The sequence below is a fragment of the Arvicanthis niloticus genome, chromosome 23 (assembly GCF_011762505.2).
Source record: "Arvicanthis niloticus isolate mArvNil1 chromosome 23, mArvNil1.pat.X, whole genome shotgun sequence".
NCBI classification, from domain to species: Eukaryota; Metazoa; Chordata; class Mammalia; order Rodentia; family Muridae; genus Arvicanthis; species Arvicanthis niloticus.
The window spans coordinates 44,769,297-44,792,941 of NC_133430.1; the positions used below are offsets into that span (position 1 = coordinate 44,769,297).

General features: G+C 43.6%; 1 pseudogene; it reads right to left on the minus strand.

The window, feature by feature from the left end:
• Positions 1–2,344, minus strand: part of LOC143436594 (glyceraldehyde-3-phosphate dehydrogenase pseudogene) — an 8,953-nt pseudogene extending 6,609 nt beyond the window's left edge.
• Positions 2,345–23,645: the final 21,301 nt, after the last annotated feature.

A 23,645-nucleotide genomic window follows, 5' to 3' on the forward strand; every position in this document is an offset into this window, starting at 1 on the left:
TCATAAAAAACGTCTCCATACATAGTCACAAGCACATAGTCACAATCATACGAGTCCCTTTGTATTCTTATCCCATCAGCTTGGTTTGGTCTTTACACAGAGTCCACTCCTTCCTCTCCTTTTTCCTGACCTAGTACTTCTCCAGTTCTTACTAGGAAATGGGCCATTGTGGACCCATCAGAAGTGAGTGGGAGCTCCTTGTACAAATATGAACCTTTCCCCCAACAGAGAGTGCTTCCTGGGTGCACATAAGCAAGCTCCGTTTATCGATTAACTTAAATACACAATCACCCTGTCTTCAGGATGCATTCAGGGGCTGTGCTAACACAAAACAGTGCTCGGACACATTCCCACATTCCTTCTTCCACCCTTACCCACCAAACAGTAGTGCATATTTCAAAATAACTTTACATGTGTTTAGTTTGTGTGTGTTTGTGTGCCCAGGCACCAGGGTGCGTGTGTGGGTGTCAGAGGACGGCCTGTCGGAGTTGTGTTTATTTTGTGTATGTTTGTGTGCCCAGGCACCAGGGTGCGTGTGTGGGTATCAGAGGACGGCTTCTCGGAGTTGGTTCTCTTTCTATTCCTCTCACTGGCCCCACAATGAACACTTAAGGCTTCCAAGAGCTTAGACCAAACCAGACACTTTTAGAAGGAAAATTCTGGGAGGGCCACAAGAGCAGCCATGTATTTCTAAGGAACTGGACCTTCTCCATGTAGCCTTTTTTGATCCCCTGGCCTGTGCCAAGTGTTTTGCTGAAGGAATTCACCAACTCCACACCCAACTCCCAATGGTAGGCCTGAGTAGGCCTGTGGTAGTAAAACCATGCCAAGCCTTATGAGCCAGACTTCCTCTCTAGACCTTTACCTGTTTTTTCTCAGTCAACAGAACCTGTCCTTAGGGGAGATGTCACATGCACTGTATAGTCTGCTGACCTCTCTGCTATTTTGGTCAGAGACCACACCAGGTCCTAGCCCCTTAAGCTATAGAACCCATCTACATGGTAGAGGTCACATGTACTTTGCAAAAGAGTTTTAATGTAGTCATGCCTTAAGTTTTACTTTGCCATACGTGGGATCAAGATAATTGTTACCTGGACTGGACTTAAATATGTCTAAAATAAACTGCCAGGGGTCAGGCTCTGGGTGCTGAGCTGAGCGTTCCTTCTTACCTCAAGCAGCTCAACTCTCTGCCGACCATGACACCTGCAGGGACCCTCACATATGCTGAAACTCATGTAGGCATCTTTATTGTGTTTCTTTGCTTAAGCCACACAAAGAGAACACAGGACTCTGGGCTGACAGAGGATCTTAGTGGTAGAGCCCTTGCCTCGTGTACATGAGATCATGGGATCAATCCCCAGTTACTGGAAGAAAGGAAGCAAAAGGAAGAGAAAACAGTTTCTGAAACAAAAATTCTCACATGACTTCCTGTCCATATTTCATGAGTCTGTTTGTTAAATGAGTGAGAATTTTTGCTTACAAATGATAAAAAAAAAAAAAAAAAAAAAAAAAAAAAAAAAATCCCTAAACAGGAATTAGGTAAATTACAAAATAATCTGGAAGGTTGGAGAATCAGGCTGGGCCAGACCTTAAAGATGTACAGCAGGGATTGCCACCAAGGTCCCATCATCACTGGAGCAGAGTGGGGAGTCTCCTTGGCTACCCTGCAGCCTGTCACAGCCACCTCTAAAGCTTGGAGGCCACCAGCATGAAAGAACCAGTCACAGAACCAGCTCAGGATTCAGGGTTGAGAAGGCACACCTAAGCCCTGGCCACGTGTCTGCACTTCTGGTGGGCAGAAAAAGAGAAATCTGACCTTACAGATTCCACAGTGGGAAGCAGGTCCACACACAAAGGGCTGGTTTGTCAAAAAGGAGTTTTGCATACTGGACAGGCAAAAAAGACCATTATCCAACCTGTACTTTTCAAAATGGGAAAAATGTTTGTAAGAGTCACACCACACTTAAGATTGCTTCCTCCCTCAATTTTTCTACCACCTTATCAAAGTATTACCAGTTTCTTTTATCTGCATTCTCCGTACCACACTCTGCTCCAGTCCATTACCCTCCACGAGGACCTAAACAGACACTTCTAGACCACGCTTAAATTCCGTGATGATAAGGGAGTTTGGAGGTGGCGGTATCCAGGCTGCAACATCTTCACCAGGCTATAAAGACTTTGTTAGGCTCTGTTTAGGCTAAAAGATATGAAGCAGTCACCACTCATTGGTCTGGGGCATGCACTGCCTTTGGGTCCCAGCCTACCTGTGATTGTGCTGAATCTGTAGCTTATTCAGCCTCAGCAGGCTCCTGGCAACATCTGATATTCTGTTCTTTTTCTTCATGATGACACATTCTGAGCTTGGTTTCTTGCTTGCACTAGCTATGCATATACCATAAGAGAAGTATGGTTGTATCTACTATCGAGGTGACCCTGCAGGCAGAGAGCCACAGAGCTGGCTGCTGAGAAAGTAGGCATGTAACAAGGAGTCTCTCAGGACCAGAGTGATGTTTCCATGGTTAAAAGCATTTGCTGCTCCTGCAGAGGACCTGGGTTGAGTTCTCAGCACCCAATTCCAAGGAGTCCAAAACCTTTTCATCTCTGCAGACAGCAGGCATGCATATGTGTACTTGCATGCAAGCAACATGTTTAAAGTCCTCCCCATCCTGCCACTTCTTTCCACTCCCCCTTCCCTCCTCTTCCCCCATTTCCTTTCCTTCCTCCCTCCCTCCTCCCTTCCCTCCCTCCATTCCTCCTTCCCTCTCTTTCTTTCTCTTCCTCTTTCAGTGCTGGTGATCACATCCGGGACCTCACCACACACTAAGCACATTTTTTTACCTCTGAGCTTCACCCCCATCCCAGCACTTTCTTTATCCAGCCCAGAGTCTCCCCACTGGTGTTCCAAATGCAAATTTAGCATCCATACTTGTTAATGTCTTTCTATCAAGGTTTTAACAAATATACTGTCGCCGGGTGGTAGTGGCGCACGCCTTTAATCCCAGCACTTGGGAGGCAGAGGCAGGCGGATTTCTGAGTTCGAGGCCAGCCTGGTCTACAGAGTGAGTTCCAGGACAGCCAGGACTACACAGAGAAACCCTGTCTCGAAAATCCAAAAACAACAACAACAACAAAAAAAAAAAAACAAAAAACAAAAAAACAAATATACTGTCAACTCATAAATGAAAGTTGATGACCCAGGTGGTAGCAGGCACTTGTAAACCTAGTCCTTGGCAGGCTGAAGGGGGTGGGGTGGGGTGGAATTGCAAGTCTTGGGTCAGCCTAGGCTATGTAGAAAGACCCTGTATATTATAAAAAGAAATAATCCGTTTTGTGAGATGGATCAGTGGGTCAAAGCTGTTACACATAGGCTTGAGTTTGATCGCTGGGATCCGCAGTGGAAACAGAACCAATGCCCAAAAGTTGTCCTCTGACTCACACATGAACAATGGCACATGCACACACACTAATAAAATTTGAAAACCACCAATTTGAAAAATTATGTTTCATCTGCCCTACCTATTTCTACCATATGTTTTTTTCTGGGTTCCTGCTTTTGTATCTCTCTAGACATTTTTATGTTTCAGTCTTCTCCATTTTCTCTATGCGTTTGTTCCGGGGCACTTTTATGAGCATTCTGCCAAAATGTCACCTCTGGAGATTCCCATTTTTGGTGCAACTTTTTGATGAGAAAAGTAGATAGGGGGTTTAGCTCAGCTGGTGAAGCACTTGCCTAGCATGCACAAAGCTCTGGGTTCTAATCATAGGTAGGTAGGTAGATAGATAGATAGATAGATAGATAGAGATAGAGACAGAGATAGATTAGATTTAGATATAGATTAGATATAGATATAAACTGGGCATGGTGACACATGCCTATAATTCCAGTATTCAGGAGGTGGAGGCAGAAGGATCAGAAGTTCAAGGTCATCTTGAATGCAGTGAGTTTGACCTACATGAGGCTCTGTCTCAAAATAAGCAGTTTCATTAGCACTGACATGTTCATCATATCAGTTGGAGAATAATGTGCTCTAAGCTTATTCGAGCTGTTGGAAGAACACACTTCCTTATGAATAAAAGACTAGTGGCCTCAACTAATTCTCTCAACTTCTTTTTCATTCTTCTTTCTTTCTTCTTCTTTCTTTCTTTCTTTCTTTCTTTCTTTCTTTCTTTCTTTCTTTCTTTCATGTGCCCATAGAGGCCAGAAGTAGCTGTGAGACGAACAATTATGAGCCACCCACTGTAGATGCTGTGAACAGAATTCAGGTCTCTGGAAAAGCACCAAGTGCTCCTAACCACTGAACCACCTCTCTAGCCCTATGGCCGCAACTTCTTTGTAGCTATGGGCTGGCCACTTTCAGGTCCTAAAGGCCACCCTTAATTCCTCTCTATCCTGGGTTTTCCAGCACAGCCACTTTATTAATCACACAAAGTCACAAAATCACACACTTTGCAGTCTGCAAAGATGGCGTTTTAAATAATGTGATACAGTGACAGGAGTGACAGCCAGCAACTGTTACTACATTGATTAGAACTGGGTTGCAATTCCTACCTGTACTCAAAGAAAGGATTACACAAAGGGTAGACACCAGGAGGTAGAGATCACCCGAATTACCTTAAACTTGTCTGCCACAGGTGTACACTCACAAATCATAACTACAATAAATAGTAAGATTTTATCACCCAAAGCTGTGTTGTAGATTGTGTCCTTTACAACTAATCTCTCTGTCTCTGTCTCTCTGTCTCTCTGTCTCTCTCTGTCTCTCTGTTTCTCTCTCTCTCTCTCTCTCTCTCTCTCTCTGTCTCTCTCTCTATTTCTCTGTGTGTCTGTCTGTCTGTCTCTCTCTCTCTCAGCATTCTTAAGACATCTGCTAATCCATTTTTTTTTTTTTTTTTACCACTGTAAATTAGTTTGCATTCTCCATTTCACATGCATGATACCATGTTCTCCTGTCTGGCTCCTGCCGTTCAGAATGATGATTCTGAGACCGAGGCGTGTTGTTGCCTGTGTCAAAGGTTCATCCCGTCCCACTGCTCCGCAGCTCCACTGTATGATCTATCACAGCTGTATACCCCTTGTCTGGCGAGGGATTGTTGACGTGTTTCCAGGTTCTGCAGATTACAAACAAAGCTGCTGTGAGCTCTCGTGTGCGAGTTCTCGTATGACATCTGCTTTCACTTCTCTTGAGTAAATGCCTAGAAACGGAGGGGCTGGTATGTATTTTTAATTTTCACAAAACAAATGGTCGAAGTCATCATATTGTTTTTATGTTCGTGCATATGTAATGGGCTATGGGGGTGCTGTTTCTCGACAGCACTGGTCTGTCCAACGTTTGCCACTTTAACTAAGCAAATAGGTGTGAAGGGACCTGCCAGTGTTTTCATTTGCACTTCTAACACGACTAATGATGTTAATGAGTGTGTTTTTGTTTTTGTCTGTCTCTGTTTGACCCTCCAGTCCTTCTTTTGTGAGCTATCTGGTCAATTTGGAGTTTTTGGTTATTTGTTTTTGTTTTATTTTGGCTTTGTTTTGTTTATTTTTATTTCTAGGTACTTAACTTGGATTTTGGGTTTTTGTTTTTGTTTTTTGTTTGTTTGTTTGTTTGTTTTTCAAGACAGGGTTTCTCTGTGTAGCCCTGGCTGTCCTGGAACTCACTCTGTAGACCAGGCTATCCTCAAATTCAGAAATCCACCTGCCTCTGCCTCCCAAGTGCTGGGATTAAAGGCGTGCGCCACCACTGCCCGGCTGGATTTTTTCTTAGTGAATTATAAGACTCCTTCATATGGATATTGGGTACAGGCGTCATCCTTGTGTTATGTTTTAACTGGCTAAGCTGGGCCACACAAGATGCTTTATTTTGTTCCTATTTATTTACTGTATATATCTGTGATGTGTGTGTGTGTATATATCTGTGGGGAGTGTATGTGTGTACATGTGCATGAGTATGTATGTGTGAAACATATGTGTGTCCATATGTATGAATGTGGTGTGTGATGTGTGCCAAGTCTTAACTTCTTTGCATGATCCCTTCAGTCCTGGGCCATCAACTGCAATTGAGGCTGCACCTTCATCAATGGTCTTCTACGGCCTCTCACAGTGCCGAGCCTCAGTTGCTCTGCATGACCTCTTCATGTCTTCAAAACCAGTACCACCTGGGTGATTCTTACACATCAAATCCAGCTGCAGCCCAAGGCACTGCTTTGGAATTCAGCTTCTTTGTGCTCCCAGAAAAACCTCCCCAGAAGATTTCACCTCAGTGATGCTGGTCTCTTCTTAACCACCACTAATTCCTTAGCTCCAGCCAACCAGCATTAATTCTCCCAGTAGTCCCTTTAATTCTTGACTCAAAAGCTAAAGCCACGTGGCCACAGCTGCCGAGTTCTGCTGCTTGCTGGGGCTGGAACACTGTGCTCTTGTTCTCTTACGTTATCACCAGCTTTCTGTTTTCCAACTCCTTCACTGCCTAAGCTTGGCTGTCCTGGAACTTGCTCTGTAAATTGACCTCAAACTCAGAAGAGATCTGCACGGCTCTGTCTCCTGAATGCTGGGATTAAAGGTGTGTACCACCACATCTGGACTTAAGCTTTTCTTCACCTAGAACTTGGTCTGTTCCATGCTGGCTTTGCACTCAAAGATCTGCTTGCCTTTGTCTCCTGGGATTAAAGATATGTAATACCATGCCCGGGCCTAAGCTTTTCATGGTCACTATTCCTCAAGATCTGAATCAAAAGCCTGTGTTTTCCAGCCTCAAGATCTGGAACACAAGTATGCTCACCATTTCTGTATTATAGCTCATTCCAGATTAAAAGTCCAAATGAGAACAGTAACCAGGTAATAATACCTAACATGACATACTTATTCCTGTTCAACTGCAAATGCAAACAATAAGCTTAGCTGGGTGGGATCTTGCTCTAAGATCACTGCTCCCTTTTTTAACTTGAACACAGGATTCAGCTTCATTTCACTTCCTACTGGCCCTTTATTACTTGAACCATACATTTTGTATTTTTTGTTTCTAAGCTTGCTATTATACTATGCTTCATCAAAATGCTCTTCATAAGAGTGAACTACAGAACTGAGTCTATGTTCAACTTTTCTGAGACTTCCTTTGTTAGAGCAACTACTCTGATTCTCTTCACCTTAGACTTAACATCAGGCAGATTCTTCAGAGAAGGACAAAAATCAACCACACTCTTCACCTAAATACCACAAAACTGTCTCTAAGCCATATACTAATAATCTTCTTCTCTGAAACCTCTTGAGCTGGGCCCTCACAGTTGAAATCACCCTCAGCACCATGTCTTCAATATTCCTACTAAGATGGCCCATTAAGCCCCACTTAAAGCATTCCACTGCTTTCCAAATCCAAAGTCCCCAAATTCACATTCTTTCAAACAAAACTATGGTCAAGCCTATCACAGCAATACCCCCACTCCTGGTACCAAATTCTGCACATTCACTTTCAAGATCAGTTGAGTTTCCTTGTCCTACTTCCACAGAGGAGCAACAATTTGCTCACATCAGCTCTCCTAAGCATATGATTAAATGTCCAGAAATTCAGAGCTTTAAGATCATGGGTAGCTCTTAGATCATTGGCCATGGTGGGAACATTTACACCATGAGAAGAGGCCAATGTTACAAATCGCGGCCTCTTTCTCCTCCTGTGGGGCTCACCACATCATTGCCTGCTTCTCCACAAGGCACTGTGAGGCCGAAAGGAGTTATGTTAAGTCCTGTGCAAATATCCAAGCTCTCTACACATACACATAGGGGTTTGATTATTCATATTAAAAAGTGTAACAACATGACTTTTTGACATATTAAAGTGTATTTCTAGTCCCCACTGTCTACCATTCCTAACCACTGATGTTAAACATTTCCTTGTGTCAGCATTTCTCAGTAAGGCAGAAGGCAAGGATGCTCAAAGCCAATGGCTCCTCTAGTCTTGTTAAGAAACTTACTGAACAAAGAAACTAAGATTTCTTCAAGAGATCCTGAGAGAAGGAAGAAAAATGACAATCTAAAAAAGTCTTCCAGAAAGATTCTAAAAAGGGTTCCCTACAGCCAGGAAGGAGAAAGGTCTATGGATCCTATTTGAAACAGAATGAACTATACCCAGTTCCCTAAAAATTTAGCCCTGGGAAGGCACATTTCTCAAGAAAAGGTTCCAAGTAGTTTTACAAAACCCAACTAAATGTACAGGCACTCAAGATTATAGTTCAACACACTTAGTTTCAGGCCCAAAGCCAGGAAATCCTGCTGTTCAGCAGAGACCTCAGCATGTCTTTCCCACAGGAGTAACGTATTCTGTAATCCATACACACCAGTGGCCTCTTCTCTTCAGTTTCTTAGGTGCTAGAATTTGGATCTGGAATGTTCCCAAAGTCTCATCTGGGAGGCTTGGTCACCCATCAGTGGTGATTTGGTAGTGACAGAAACATTAGGAAGTAGAGCCAGTGGAACAATATTATGTCATTGAAGGAGATGTCAAGCCCTGTCCCTCTCTATGTCATGGCTCATGTGAGGTAGACAGTGTTCTACCACATGCTTCAGGCTTGATGCTCTCTCTGCCTTGCCACAGACCAAAATCAAGAGGGCCAACCAAGCAATGACTGAAAACTTTGAAATCATGATAAAAGTAAATCCTCTTTTTTATTTTATCCAGTATTTTGCCATCAGAAAGCTGACCAACACAGCATCGATATTGTGAAGACAAGGAGGCCTTGTTAGGTGTATAACGGGTCCTCCTTAAGGTGAGAACACTATGCCCCACATGAGCCAAAATCTCGTGGGGTCACTCTAGGGACAGGTTGTATGTATTTCAAGAGCCACCACTTTGACATCACCATGGCTACCTCTGGGATACTTGGTTTTCCAGTCTATATACAGGATACCAGCCAGGAGTCCTACTGGAAAGTCATTTGCCCAGCTGACACATTCTGGGCATCAGGGGGAACAGAACATGTCCATCCAGTGGGAAAGTCTCACATAGAAAGAAATAGGTGTTTGAAAACCTTCGCCCACAGAAGGCCTCAATAGGCAGGACTCCACCCTTCATGGCCTATAAGCAGACACTCACAAAGGACATCCTGCTGGTGAAAAATTAATGCAATTTGTTGTAGCCTGGGCTGCCCCACGTTGGGTGCCAAAAATGTTACGGTCCAAGCTGCCCCATGCTTGGGGGCCAGAAATGTTGAGAACTGCACTCCCCCACATTTGGGAGCCAAAATGTTGAGGCCCGCGCTGCTCTGTGTTTGGGGGCCAAAATGTCTCAGACTGCTCTATCAATGTTTGAACCCACACTGCCAAAAGCCTTGGGGACTAAACTGTTAGAGCTTGTACTGCCCCAAGCTGCTCCAGTCCGTGGGTCAGGGTTCAGCAAGAGAGAGAGTGAGGATGGACTCGAGGAATGGAGACCAGACAGAGTGTGATTCTTCAGTCTCTCTTCCTAGTCCAAGTCCCAAGTCTTGAGTTCCTAGTCCCTAGTGCCTCCAAGTTCCAAGTTACTTCTTCCAAGAGCTAAGTGCCTAATACCTAATAATCCTTCTTCCGAGTTCTCTAGTCCAAGTGTCTTCTTCCTCAATGCCTAATTCCTACTCCAAGTTGTACTGAACTCTTCTGTCTGCCTCTCTCCTTTTATATGTCTCACTTCCAAGCCACGCCTTTAGGTCACGCCTTTAAGTCATGCCCTTAGGTCTTATCTCTAAATCAGATCTCTAAGTCACACCCTTAAGTCACACACCTTTAAGTCTCACACACCCAAGGAAAGATCCTGGGTATCTAAACCAAGATGTTATCAGAGTGTGCTCAGCTGTTGTAGGCTGTTGTAATCAAGTCTCTTGTCAGGGTATATGGCTCAAGATGGCTGCAAGGATGATAGCCACCTTCTGTCTGCTCCCCACAGCAATTCTTACATTTTAGGTTTTCAACATTCATTAACTGCTTGGTCAATATCCACAAAAAATAGAGGGAAAAAGTCCCTTTACCCTCTCTGTACCTCAGGTTCCAACACACCAAATGTGTACCCACATCACTGGTGAGGATGACTCACTTAACATCTGCAGAACAGGTAGAAGACAAAAAAGAGTAGTCACCAGGAGGGCCACGAGATGAGGGCCGCTCCTCAGGGCACTTGGCAATCATAAGCTGATGGCAAAGTATTATCTGTGTATTCCCAGTGCAAACAACCTCAGCATTAACGGAGATTCTAATCCCACACTATCTTGTCATTTAAATTTTTCTTTTCAAGATATGGCACTGTATGGGTTGTTCTTTTAAAGGATTAATGAGATATATTAATGAGATATTTTGAGGTAACTGAAGTCAAGAACATTTATGTGCCACATATGATATTTTTAGGAAAAATATTTTAGTTGTTGACGTAGTATAATATAGACTCATTATTTTTTAAAAAGTCACACAATATATTAGGTTTTTAAATTAATAATTAATAATCCTCTTTTTTTCCAAAAGGAGTCTCATTCTGTAGCCCTGGCTGGTCTGAAATTCAAATATGTGACCACGTTGGACTTGAACTCACGGAGATCCACCTGCCTCTGCCTCTCAAGTGCTGGAATTAAAGGTGTGTGCCATCATCATGCCTGGCTTACCATATTACATATGTAGGGACTCTCACTATTTAGCTCAGGCTAGGCTCAAACTTGTAATCCTCCTGCTTTGGCTTTGCTTGTGTTAGGATTGCAGACGTGTGCCACCAACTACAGTTTCAAAAAAGCACGTCTGAAGTCCAAGTCCTGTGGCTCTTGTCTCACCTGTCTCTCTCCTTGGACATGATGAGGGGCACAGTTCTGATGCTTCCTAACTTCTTGTTTATTCTACATACATAACTATTTCAAGAAACTTTATATTCTAGTAAGATCTTTGTACTGTAGATTGTTACTGTAGACGTCAGTAGCTAACAGAGAACCCTTCAGAAAGTTTATCACCAGGAAACGTTAATCATTTCCATATTACCCACAACTTAGTGGGACCAAGAATGTGTTACTTTCCCCCTAAGAAACAGGAGACGACTGCAGCGTACATGAGGGACGTGATCCAGCTCCAGTAGCTTCTCTCTGTAAACAGCCTCAGCATCCCTGAACAGCTCCAGCAGCCAGAAGCTGCTTCGACTAAGTTCGAGGGAGCTGGCATTTCACAGTGGTACAGTCCAAGCTCCTGAATATACAAAACAATCCATCAGCTTCACAGACGCTGTGGCCTGCTCGAGGATACCCTTTCAGCCTCCCTAGAGCTTTGATCCTGTAAACATGTCATGTGGCAAAGGTTACTTCTTCCTGCTCTCATCTCTCTGCTTGGAAACAAATGGACAATTAACAGAAAGCTCTCGGCGGCGCAGTTTGTTACTTTGTTACTTTGTACCTGATCGGTGGGGTCTAACAAACAGACTTTCCAAACTCTTTTGCCAGATTCTTCTCTTCCCTTCCCCCGGCCCCCAGAACCTAAACCGTGGAATTCCCCCTAGAAACCAGCCCATCTGGAATATTCTGCTGAAAGTCGGTAATTGATGCCAGGTGGAGAGTGCAAAGCAACCACTCCAACTGCTTTGCTCCCAGTCTCGAATCCTCACTGCATTCGCTGCAGCCAGCTCTGGCCTCTGAAGCCTGTGAAGCCTCAGCCCCTACACGCTGTCCTGAAGACAGCGTCCAGTTAATGTCTATCGGGTTCATTGAATGAAGCGGCGTGGCCTTCAGAAGTCATTTGAAAATAGTTATAATCTTAGTGTTTTCACAGTTCCGCAGGAAAGGTGGGATGCTATTTGATCAGCTACCTGGCTTCAAGGAAAAAGAATCTTTTGGGTACCTGCTCCCTGAGGGATAAGTGGGGTATAATTTTCACAGGTTAAGGGTCAGAGAGGCCTTGGAGCTTTGTTTTGTGGGTGCCGTTGAGTCGGTTACTTTGTCTCTTGTGGTTTTGAGCGCCTCATCAGTGAAGTTAGGAGCATAGCCTTTACTGTGGAGGGTTATGAGTTAAGACATGAAGTTCATGGCAGAAATGTTACACATAGGAAGCATTGCACACATGCTACTTACTGCTACAACCATGGTGTGTACAGGCAGGTACACAACTAGAGTAACGTAGATGCCTTGTGAGTAAACAAACAGATGACTGGACCAACCACACAAGGTGTGCGTTCCGCCAAGATCTGTACTATTTCCTGGGTCCTAGCCAGATGTGTGCAGTTCTGAGTTGAAACTATTCCTTCCTTAGCTTTCTCAGACTTACAGGAAATTGTGTCTTCTATGACACCGAGGAGGAACTGGGGGCTTGGGTTGCCTGGTCTGTTGAATGGGTAGCATCAGTTTCCTTCCATCAAACCACTCCAGGACTTGGTTACTTTTCTATTGCCCTGACAAAACACCATGACCAAGGAAACTTAAAAGAGAAAGCATTTAATTTGGAGTCATAGTTCCAGAGATGGGGGCCATGACCATTAATGGTGGGAAACATGGCACCAGGCAGGCAGGAATGGTGCTGAAGCAGCAGCTGAGATCTTATGTCTGATCCATTGAGTGTGGGGGGGGGGGGGGAGTGCTGGAGGGGAAGGAAGGGAGAAGGGGAAGAGAGAGAGACAGAGAGACAGAGAGACAGAGAGACAGAGAGAACTAGCTAACTGGGAATGGCCTGGGTTTTTGAAAACTTAAAAGCTCACCCCTAATGTCAGATTCCTGCCTGCGGCCTACTTCCTCATCCTTGGCCCATGACAGATTCCTGCCAAGCAGCCCCAAAGGCTCCCCACCTCTCCCACTTTTTTATTTCATTAACAAGACTGTAGCAAGTAATTAAAATTGTATAAAAGCAAAAAGGAGCAGGGGGATGGGATAGGGGGCTCTAGGGAAGGGAAATGGGGAAAGGGGATGACATCTGAAATGTAAATAAATAAAATACCGATAAAAAATGTAAAAAAAAAAAAAAAAAAAACCCATCCCAGTGACACCTCTTCCAACAAAGCCACACTTCCGAATCCTTCCCAAACAGTTCAACCAACAGAGGAACAAGCATGCAAATATTTGAGCCTACAGGGCACTTCTCATTCAAACCTCCACACTCAACAATCAATAAAGGGGCCAATAAACACTGCTTCCTTGACATACACCTTTTGTGAATACGTTGTTTTACATACCACAAACAAACCACCTAGGGCTGGACTCAACCCACATCCATTCTTCCAATTATGAGAATATTTAGCAACACATTAAGAGAGAAGACACACTGTTATGTCAAGACCAACATGAAACGTTCTCTGTAAGATACAGTAAACAAATACAATAAAGTACAGATAACATTTTAGATAATATCATTTCTGGAAAAAAATTGAAACAACTAAAACTGATTTGGGTGAGGAGAGAATTTCACTTTTAGATCCATAGGCTTTTATTGCCTTGACGTTTATAACATATATTATATTGCTTATTTATTGAGCCTTCTAACAATGCTATCCTTATGCAATAATGTAATTATGTAAATACATGATAAAACTTGGGGAAGATTCTAGAAAAATGAAAGAGTATGTCAGGCTGATTAAATTATAGAAAAAATTCTTACTTGAATATGCACGATGATTATGATTTTTCTCCCACAATTTGCTCACACAGAGTATGTGGAGATTGAGAAAACAATCCAGGCCGGGTAAATTTCAAAAGACATTTGTGTATCTGCCCTGTTGTGGATGTACCTCCCAAAGTGTTAGAATCTTAATTTCTAATGCAACAGAGTCTGGGAATGAGTTCTTTAAATGGTGACTCTGCTCCCTCAGTGGGTTAGTGGCCTTGCTTTGGGAGTAGGTGAGTTACCACGAAAGTGGGCTTATAAAACATGAGCCTGAGTTGTCTGTGGTGAGAACGTGCTCCCTGAGCCTGGCTCCTCTCTTGTGGGAATGTGCTCCCTCGCTCCTCTCTCTCAGCGTCTTTCCTTCTGCAATGAGAAAGTGCCACTAACAGGGTGATGCTGCCTGGTGACACTTTGGTTCCTCGTCTTCCAGAATTGTGAGAAATATGTTGCTTTTGTTTCCTTCCATTTTTCTTTCTTTTAATAACTACTTGTTCTGTCGAATCGTGTTATAACAAAGCTCAGATGGCAGCCTGAGTGGCAGAAACCTTCTGGGATAGTTGAAACCAAACGATTTGAGCTAAATTAGGAAAAGGGCTGTCTTTCTGACCTTGTTTTTTTTTTTTTTGTTTGTTTGTTTGTTTGTTTGTTTTGTTTTGTTTTTTTTCCTCCAACACTAACAGCCAGCATCACAGGGTCAAAAAAACCAGACGATCAATCCTCCCTGTCTCTCTGAGGCTGGGCCACACTGCAGCACATGGCCCTGTTCACATGCTGCCATTGATGGGCAAGGGCTCCCGACCTCTCAGTGTTCTACTCTGTTCTATGCTTTCCAAGGGGAAGGGCATTATCTGCAGCATCAACCTCGAGCTATAAATCCAGCCACTCAAGAAGCTCGACAGAAAGGAATTGTCGGTATGGAAAGTTCAAAGTTGCTGACTCAGTGGGTAATGATGTGTGCGCGGCCAAACCTGAAGACCCGAGTTTGATTCCTGACATGAACATCGTAGAAGAAAAGAACCAAATCCAGCAGTTGTTCTTTTGGTTTTTTGTTTGTTTGTTTGTTTGTTTTGTTTTGTTTTCTGTTTTGTTTTTCTTTTCAAGACAGGGTTTCTCTGTGTAGCCCTGGCTGTCCTAGAACTCATTCTGTAGACCAGGCTGGCCTCCAACTCAGAAATCTATCTGCCTCTTCCTCCCAAGTGCTGGGATTAAAGGTGTTAGCCACCACCGCCCGGCTCAGCAAGTTGTTCTTTAACCTACACACACACACACACACACACACACACACACACACACACACATACCACTCCTCAGCTTTACTGAAAATTGAAATAACTGACTTGCTCAAGACCACATAGCCCTTGAAGTGAAAGATCTTAGATCCATGGATGTGACCCTGAAACTCATTTTTTTAGCCTGTGTTTAATATTTCTTCAAGGTATTTGCACATGAGAAGAGTTCAGGTCCTTTGGGACAAAGGATTCGTACAAATCTGGGGAGTATTTCATTTGTGTTGGGGGAGGAGAAACATTTTCTGAGACTTCCGGTGCTGCAAGCAGACTCCTCGCAGAATGAACACAGGCCTAAGTCAGTCCTGATGTGCACAGCACAGCCTTTAAGCATTTGGGTGTGCACCCCCTGGCCCCTACATTCACACCTGAGCAATATATCACCTGAGCCACAGTCGCCTGTAATGTATGGCTCTAATACACTACCAGCGGGAAGGTGTCCTAATGACTTACTAGGGTCCACATCATCGCATTAGGAATCGGTGTTCATCAAAGCTACAGGTCTGACTTCTGAAACCATTAAGTAAATCCCAAGCTAATGTATTCACCTTGGACCACAGTCTAGAAGGAAGGAAAAGATCCTATTGCCTTTGCTTTAGAGCTGCCTTCCCATTAGTGAAGTATGTGTGTGTGTGTGTGTACAAGTTACTTAGACATTTTAAACTGTGCATTGGGCTGAATGATTGTTGAAAGAACTCTTCATCAGACGTTTCTGGAGGGAAGAAAGGTCAGTCCCCAAGTTAGACATTCCAGGGAGGGGCCTGTCCTGGCTTTCAAGTTAGTTGCCAACCATAAGAAGCAAAACATAAAGCCAGAAGTCATTTACTTTCAAAACCAGTTTCACTCTCGTGCTGAAGGGGCAGTGGATGGAGATAAAGTTGTAGAAAAGCAAGCCCTGAGGAAAGATCAGAATGGGGCCTGTGGGCAGCGGATTAAGCTGAAGCAGGGACTGTTGGAAAGAAGAAAGGGAGCTGTTCAAAGTGGGAACAGGAATACAAGGAGAGGTCCATACAGGAGAGGGACAAATCAGGACAAAATATATGAAAATACTATAAGGAAACCCGCTAACTTGTATGCAAACTTTGATGATGATGATGTTGGTGATGATGGTGGTGGTGATGATGACAATGATGATGACGACCATGAGCTGGGGAGATGGCTTGGCTGACAAAACCCTTGCCCCATAAACATGACCATTGTAGTTCAGAAGCCCAGGATGCACAAAAAAGAGGGTAGGAATAGTGGCCACCTGTAATCCCAGATCACAGAAAGTGGAGGCAGAGGGTCCCTGACATAAGTAGGCCAGCTGAATCGGAGAGCTCTGGGTTTAGCAAGTGAGCTTGCCTCAATGTATATATACAGTAGAGAATGATAAAGGGAGACATCTGACATCAGTCTCAGTCCTCAACACTCATGCATGTGCACACGAGAACATGCATGTATATACACATACATACATATATAAAAAAAATTTTTTTTTTAAAGATCTGGAAGTACTGCTTTTCTTCCCGTGAACCTTGTCTCCTTACAAATAAAAATATCAGTCTGGGGAGGGGAGATGGCTCAGTAGGTAGAATGCCAGTGGTGTAAATGTGAGGACCTGAGTTCGAACACAAGTAAAATATCCAGACATGGATGTTCTTACCTGGAAACCCCAGAGCCAGCAGGGCAGAGACAGGTGGGTCCCCGAAGCTCCTTGACTAACCTACCGACCTGACTCAGTGAGAGACCCAGTCTCAAAATACAAAAGCTGGAGAGGGAGCAAGGAGAGGTGACTAGCACTGACCCTGGGCTTCCAAAGCACAAGTGTGCTACACACACAAGTGTATTCACCTGTATACAACCACACTAACAAAGCACACACAGCACACAATGAGTAATGTTTACTTGTTCTAAATGGAGGAGGGCAGCCCGATGAGAAGAAAGGTCCCTGATAAAGACCAAAGAGCTCATCTCTTCATTCTGTTTTCTCGAATGTTCCACTCAACCCAGCTATGATGGAGCAATGCTTACAATTTGCTTGTATTTGGAGTATACTGTTATTAATAAAAAACCCAAAATAAAAGAAATCTTCACTATAATTCAGACACTGCCTTCTGGGTTTACCCAGAGAACCGGGAGTTTCCCACGCTGGAGAAGACAGAGAGTCTTCAAAGTCCAAGGGTGGCATTGGCAGGCCTACCACCTGGTGTGGCCCAGCACAGCCTGCCTGAGCCTTCACAGACCATCACCCCCTCCCAAAGACAGACACTGGCAACGTAAAAGAAAAAGTGATCAACTGATGGCAGAACCAAGCAACGGTTTAAATTATAGGTAAAGGGTCCTTCTTTTAAAGCTGAATATGAGAACAGGCATTAGTCCAATAACAACACAAGCGAAATAGCAGTTGTCGAACAGTCTGAAGATTTTACGTTAATTGCCGTTTTCTTGAGAGGACGTGCTGGGCCACACTAGGAAGTGACGCTTTCAGGAGCCTGTCAGGCCGAATCTCCTTCCTCCTCTCCCACAAGCAAACGCTATAGATCAACTTACCAGTTTGCATCCTTCTGGGACAGATGTTCCACCTGACCTCAGATCGCTCCCCTCAATAGCGGAGAATCTACTAACAGGGTATTTTAGAACTTAACACATCATTAAAAGAAAACCAAACCCTAGAAGTGGCTCATGAGGTGATGGGGAATGTTTAAACAGAGACTCTGCTAGAGTAGCAGGGTGCCCCCAGCCCCACACATAATGACTCTTCTAAGGCATGAAGATGGTCACGTTAACTCTTGCCTCTAGGCTTTAGGATCATTGGGAAACATCATTGTCCCACAGGGCCACACACAATGCAGGGTCTATAGTTCTTGAAGACATTTCATAGCAACCTTCTATTTTCACATATGTTAAATACTCTGTTCTAGGTTGCTCTGGAAACCACGTGTTTGATCATTTATTTACCTGAATGCATGTTAGAAGCAGAAAATATCCATGTCACATATGAGAGGAGAGAGATTAAATGTTTAAAAATATATTTTAAATGAATAATTTCATTTATTCTCTACATGTTTTGTCTTTAATTTTAATTAAATTAAATTTAATTTTAACATAGTAAATTTTCAAATTTTCCCGGGACAATGAGTAGAACTAATTTAAAGGTTGATGAAATTAAACAAACAAAAACAACTTTAAACTTATGTACCCAAGTGCCCATTCAAATCTACTGTTACTGTTCCTTGATTTTTGGATTAAATCTCACATCTCTACACAAGTTTCAGTACGAATATCATAATCACATTGACACATTATGAATTCTTTGATAAGTAGAATCATAATATCTATTTCAGGCAGGCTGCATAGTTACTTAGTCATTCCTAGTTAGCAAAAAGCCTTCTTTCTGGCCAATCAGAGTGACAAAAACTCACAAGGCGAAGTGCCTGGTCTCGTGTAACAGGAAGATTCTGAACTTCATTCAAAGTCTCCTTCCACCTACAACTCAGGCTCTCCAGGAAGGGCAGCCCCCTCTGCCGCTTTGTCTCTTCTCCTTCTCTGCTGGCCTGACTTTCTAGGAGCCCACAGCTCCAGGTTACACAGCGGGGAAGCGATGGGAGGAAGGAGCCGTGGCAGAGCGCTCAAGCAATTCTCAAGTGAGCGAATCCTCCGGGGGACAGCTGTGTTCAGGTGAGGCTTCCTCAGCCGGGGGAGTAACTAAAGCTGTCTCTGTTTTGGGGTTGCATCGTAAGTTCTTGAGACTATAATTCTTCTCATGTCAATAATGCATATCCCCTTGGCTGGTTGTTTTTATTTTTTCTTTCCTTGGCTCCAGAGAATTTAATGACCCAGCAAAGGCCAGGTCATATCAATCATCCAGGTCGTCCTTTGAGTAAATGAAAATGTCCTTGGTGGGGCTCCTTCTCACACTGGTCTCTACTGATCCAAGAGAGAATGTGTATATATCCGTGTGTGTGTGTGTGTGTGTGTGTGTGTGTGTGTGTGTGTGTGTGTGTAGCTCCAACTCTGCAGGCCAGAGAATCTCCCCCTTAGATTCCTGTGACATCATTTCAGAGAGTCTCCAGCCTTCAAGACTGCAACTCTCTCTAAACAATCTCCCTATAGCTCTTCACTCTGGGTACCACCACATCATCCCCAACCTCAGAGCTCCCCCCGCCCAGCACCCCTCTCTTAAGCGACCCTTTCTCTCAAGCCACTCTCTCAATAAGTTCTCTCTAGTCTGCAACATCAACCTCTTCAGTCTTTGCAAAAAGAAGTGGGCCTCACATCCTCACCTCCCTCTTGGTGAGTCTTCGCTGTGGTCAAGCACTTGACCATGGAGTGGAGGCATTCCGAGCTTAGCATGAGGGTGGGGAGGTTCCTGTAAGATAAGTACCTTGGCCTTCTGAAGTTGTTATCGCCCAGCTGCTATCCTAAACCTAAATTTCAGGTTGTTACATCTTGGGAAATCACTTACACAGAGGAAACAAGATAAACTCAAAATGAGATGGACTTTCTTTGGGAGCAAGGTTCTTTTGACTTTCTCAGAGTTCCTGAGAAAGCCCTGAACTGCCTGAAGAAACTCACAAGCCAACACTCATGCAAGCATCCCTAGTCACAGGGGACCTCCCGGAAACAGGCTTAGAGAGACTCCCCGTGCTGTTCCGCTTTTCGTGTCCTCCAGTCAGTATAATTTCTTTTATTCTGATAGACCTTCTCTGTACCAATTAAAAGCCCCTGCCAATAGCCAGAACTAATCTTGGCCACAGAGTGCCAGCCATAACCATTTAGCTTTTATGGTAAGAGGCCTTTTGGGGCCAGGTGACCTTTAACGGCTTCTCTTGTTAGTTCAGAGCCTCATGTCATGCCAAGAAAGCTTTATCTCCATGCGGTGTTTATACTGTAGAAGAATGAATGGGGAAACATTGTGCCTTTCTGTCTATTTCTAAATCAGTATAGCTAACTTCTTATTAAACTTTAACAATGAAACGTCATGCTTGAAAGCCAGTTCCCGGTTCCTGGCGCTGAGCTCTGCCAGAACCACGTGGGCTGGGCTTTTCAGCTCTGCTGATTGTCCGTTCAGCAGGAACGCTTTCTGGGTTTTATATCAGAGTAAGACAAGAGACGCAAACCAGCAGGGGTGTTCATGTTCGTGTTACATGGCTTTTCTCTACCATCCTTCCCACAGAATACTATTGTATATACATTAGGAATTCAGGGCTTTCATGCGAGCTTTTTTCTAAGAAATAGAAGATAAAAGAACCGGTGTCTCTAAAGAAAGAGAAGTAACATGTCAGTTGTGTTTATTTGTTGGGTCACATGATTTATGCTTTCTTATGTGAAGATGGACCAGAAAAAAGGGGACATGTGACATTGTTTAGATAATCCCCAAAGAAAGTTTTAGTCTCTTCCTCTGGAGACGGGTTGCCTTTCATTTGAACTATAAATGGTTCTGACAGCTTATGGAGGAAACAAAGATTTCTTATGTCTTAAAGTATAAATTCAAGACACACCTAATTGAGTCTCTAGAGAGGTGGAATATTTAGCATTCTAAGGCAGAAAGAAAAAAATAGGATTAAGGAAGACTATACATAAAAATGGAATTGAGGGGCTCTTTCACAAAATTCATGTTCATGAGATGTAAAACATGATTTTAGCTTGGAGCATCTATTTTCATTTCTTTACCTGACATCTTCCAGCTATTACCTCTCTAACCTTAATCAAGCATCTAGCCTAGCCTAGGCACGCGATCAAATTAAACAGGAGAGTTGAGCAAAACCCTAGATCCTCTAATGTGAAAAGTTAGTAAGGTTCACAAATAGATATTCTCTTGAAATACCTCCTACTCCATCCCCCTACCTCCTTCCCTTCGTCCGTCCGTCCATCCCTCCCTCCCTCCCTCCCTTCTTCCCTCCCTTCCTTCGAGGTTAGCCTCTGGACTCCGCATGGTCATGCAACATGTGCAAACGTGTCCACACACCTGTATACATCCATGCACATGTGCACCTGGTTACATATGAACGTATGAAAACACATTCTTCTCTTCCAGCCTTTAATTTACATGCACAGGTTATGTGCACCCATGTACACACACACTGGCACCCCCCAACACACACACACACATCCCCCCCATATACTTTCTCCTTAATAAGGCCGACAGCAATTAGCTCTTAGTGAAGTAAAGATATAATGATGTGTCTTCCAGTCACCTGCTGAGGGTCACCCTGTCATCCTCAGCCCAGGGAGAAAGAGAACCACATCCTGTCGACCTCATATAAGCCCTGCTATGGAAGGTCTTACAGCTCTGAATCCCTTTCAACACAGAGGACAAAGCAATCTTCACTGTGAGGTACATGTTCCTCTTCCTACTGGGGAATTTAAGTCTCTGAAACTCAATGTTTACTTGTTCACCTTCTATTCCAGAGCTTTCTCTTTTCTTTCTTTCCTTTTTATCATTTAATGTCTAATGTTAATGCTGAGGATCAAATTATTTCCCTTTATTTCCTCTTTAAAAAAATTATCCCCCTAAAGGAGACAGATTCTTATTAAAAGGGGAGGATTTTAAAGTCATTTTAGAATGACTTCTGGGTGTTATTTTTCGGGCATCATAAAACATTTAAATTTAGTTGCCTTTGAATCCAAGTAAAACAGTTCTAAAGATAAGTGGGGTTTGTTTCCCTGAGTTAAGAAGTTTTTAAGTGACAGTCACAAGACAATAAAAGGCCCTTTCAGGGCCTATAATCAGAACATAAACACATTTCAAGACTGATGAGAGAATGAAAACCTAACAGGATATCCCACATTTAACACATTCTCTACGGACGTCAGACTTCTGGATTGGCCCTGGACTAGTCCCATGTAGCCAGCCAGGTATCATATATCAGTGTCAAACCTTACTGGCTGATCCTTTTCAAGGCCCTTGGACAAGTCTTCAACAACTCAATTTACAGGGAAGCCAGACCGTGAAGGAGGAGGCAGTCTCCTCTGTGTGAATGATCTCCCTGTAGCCACTTGTACATACACATTCATCCATTCATTCAAGAAACTCTTGGGGCGGGAGCAAGCAGGGCCGGAGCAAGAGGGAGAAGGGAAGTGGGGTGGGGAAGAAACTCTTGAGGTCACATGTCTATTAATGGTTCCCATCCCTAGAACCATCGGAATCACTTGGTCTCATGCAACAGCAGCTGGCTTGTCCCTTAAGGGGTGGGACCTCAGCTCTTAGCTATTAAGGCCCGATTCGGAACTACTCCGTATTTAATTGGTTCAGAGAAGAAGTTCACACACTACTGTGGGAGAGCATTTCTCTCTCAAGTTGAGCTGCCCTTTCATCCCAATATCCTGCCATGAGCCTTCCTTCTTGCTTGGTTCCGACATATCTAGGCTGTGCTGGAGAGACAAAGAGGGGAAAGAGAAGTAGGAAAAGGTTTAACAGTCCTGTGAAAGTCCCCTCTCAGCATTTTACTGCTGCTTCTGTGCTAGTGCCCAGCAATGGTGAAGTAAATTCACCTCACTGAAGGTATACCCAACCTTCAGTGAGGAGTCCCCACTTTCTGATGGTGAGAAAGTGTGTCCACAAAGTCACCCCACTTTTCAGTTTCTGTGTATCTACAAAAACTACATGAGCCGGGCAGTGGTGGCACACACCTTTAATCCCAGCACTTGGGAGGCAGAGGCAGGTGGATTTCTAAGTTTGAGGCCAGCCTGGTCTAAAAAGTGAGTTCCAGGACAGCCTGGACTACACAGAAAAACCCTGTCTCAAAAAAAAAAAAAAAAAAAAAAAAAACCCACAAAAAACCACCACCATCACCACCAACAACAAAAAAAAAACCCAAAAAACAAAAACCCAAAAACAAAACAAAAAAAAGACTACATGAAATCTTTGGCATTTCACAAAATAGGCTTTGTGTTAGAGTCTAGCCAACCGTACCCTATATAAATGTTCTCCGCATTTAGGGCAGGCTGGGCCTAGCTAGGATGCTCCCAGGGAAAGGTGTATTAAGCACGTTTGCAGCTTAGTGTAGTTTCAGCTCCTAATCATCAGGATGCTGCCTCAACGTCTCAGCACCAAGCAACATCTCTTAAGATCCTGTCCTTCCAATCACAGTGATAAACTTTGGACGGCAGCATATAAAATCTAGACTTTTGAAGACAGAAACTGAGGATATTCAGACTTCAAAAGGAGGTAAACACCCTTGGTGAAATGCACACTGCTGGGGTGTGGCCTGCTGCTATGTGTTGTAACGCTAAATTCTATACCCAAGGTCTAGGGCTATGAGTGACTTCTCACGTGTACAAGCTTTTGTTGTACAAACCTTGTTCCTTGATTTAAAACTATTGGTTAAATAAAATTGGCTACAGCCAATTACTGAAGGGACTAGAGGTAAGTAGGTTTTGAGTGACCTGGTAGGAGGAGGAAGAGAGACCAGGAGGAGGAAGAGGAAGAAGAGAGGAGGGAGAGAGGAAGCTGCCATGAGGGGAGATGGACAATGAGCACACGACCAGGAGAAACATCAAGAATCTGGGGTACACCAATGACGGGGTAGCCAGGCCAGCAGTTAGAAGAGTAAATTGGGGATTACCCCCCAATAATTGTCAAAGCCAAATAAAATAACCATAGTCCAAGTCTCATTTATTTGTAAGCTAGTCATAGATAAGCTTAAATTGATTGTATTATAACACATTTATCTGGGTTCTTCTCAGTGCCCATGTGCACGGAGAACACACTCACAGTGAGAAAAACAGTCTTGCCAGACTTGGAAGTTACAAGTGGCCTAAACTCAGTAGAGCTAAAAACCGAATAACAATACCCCCACAAACAGCCC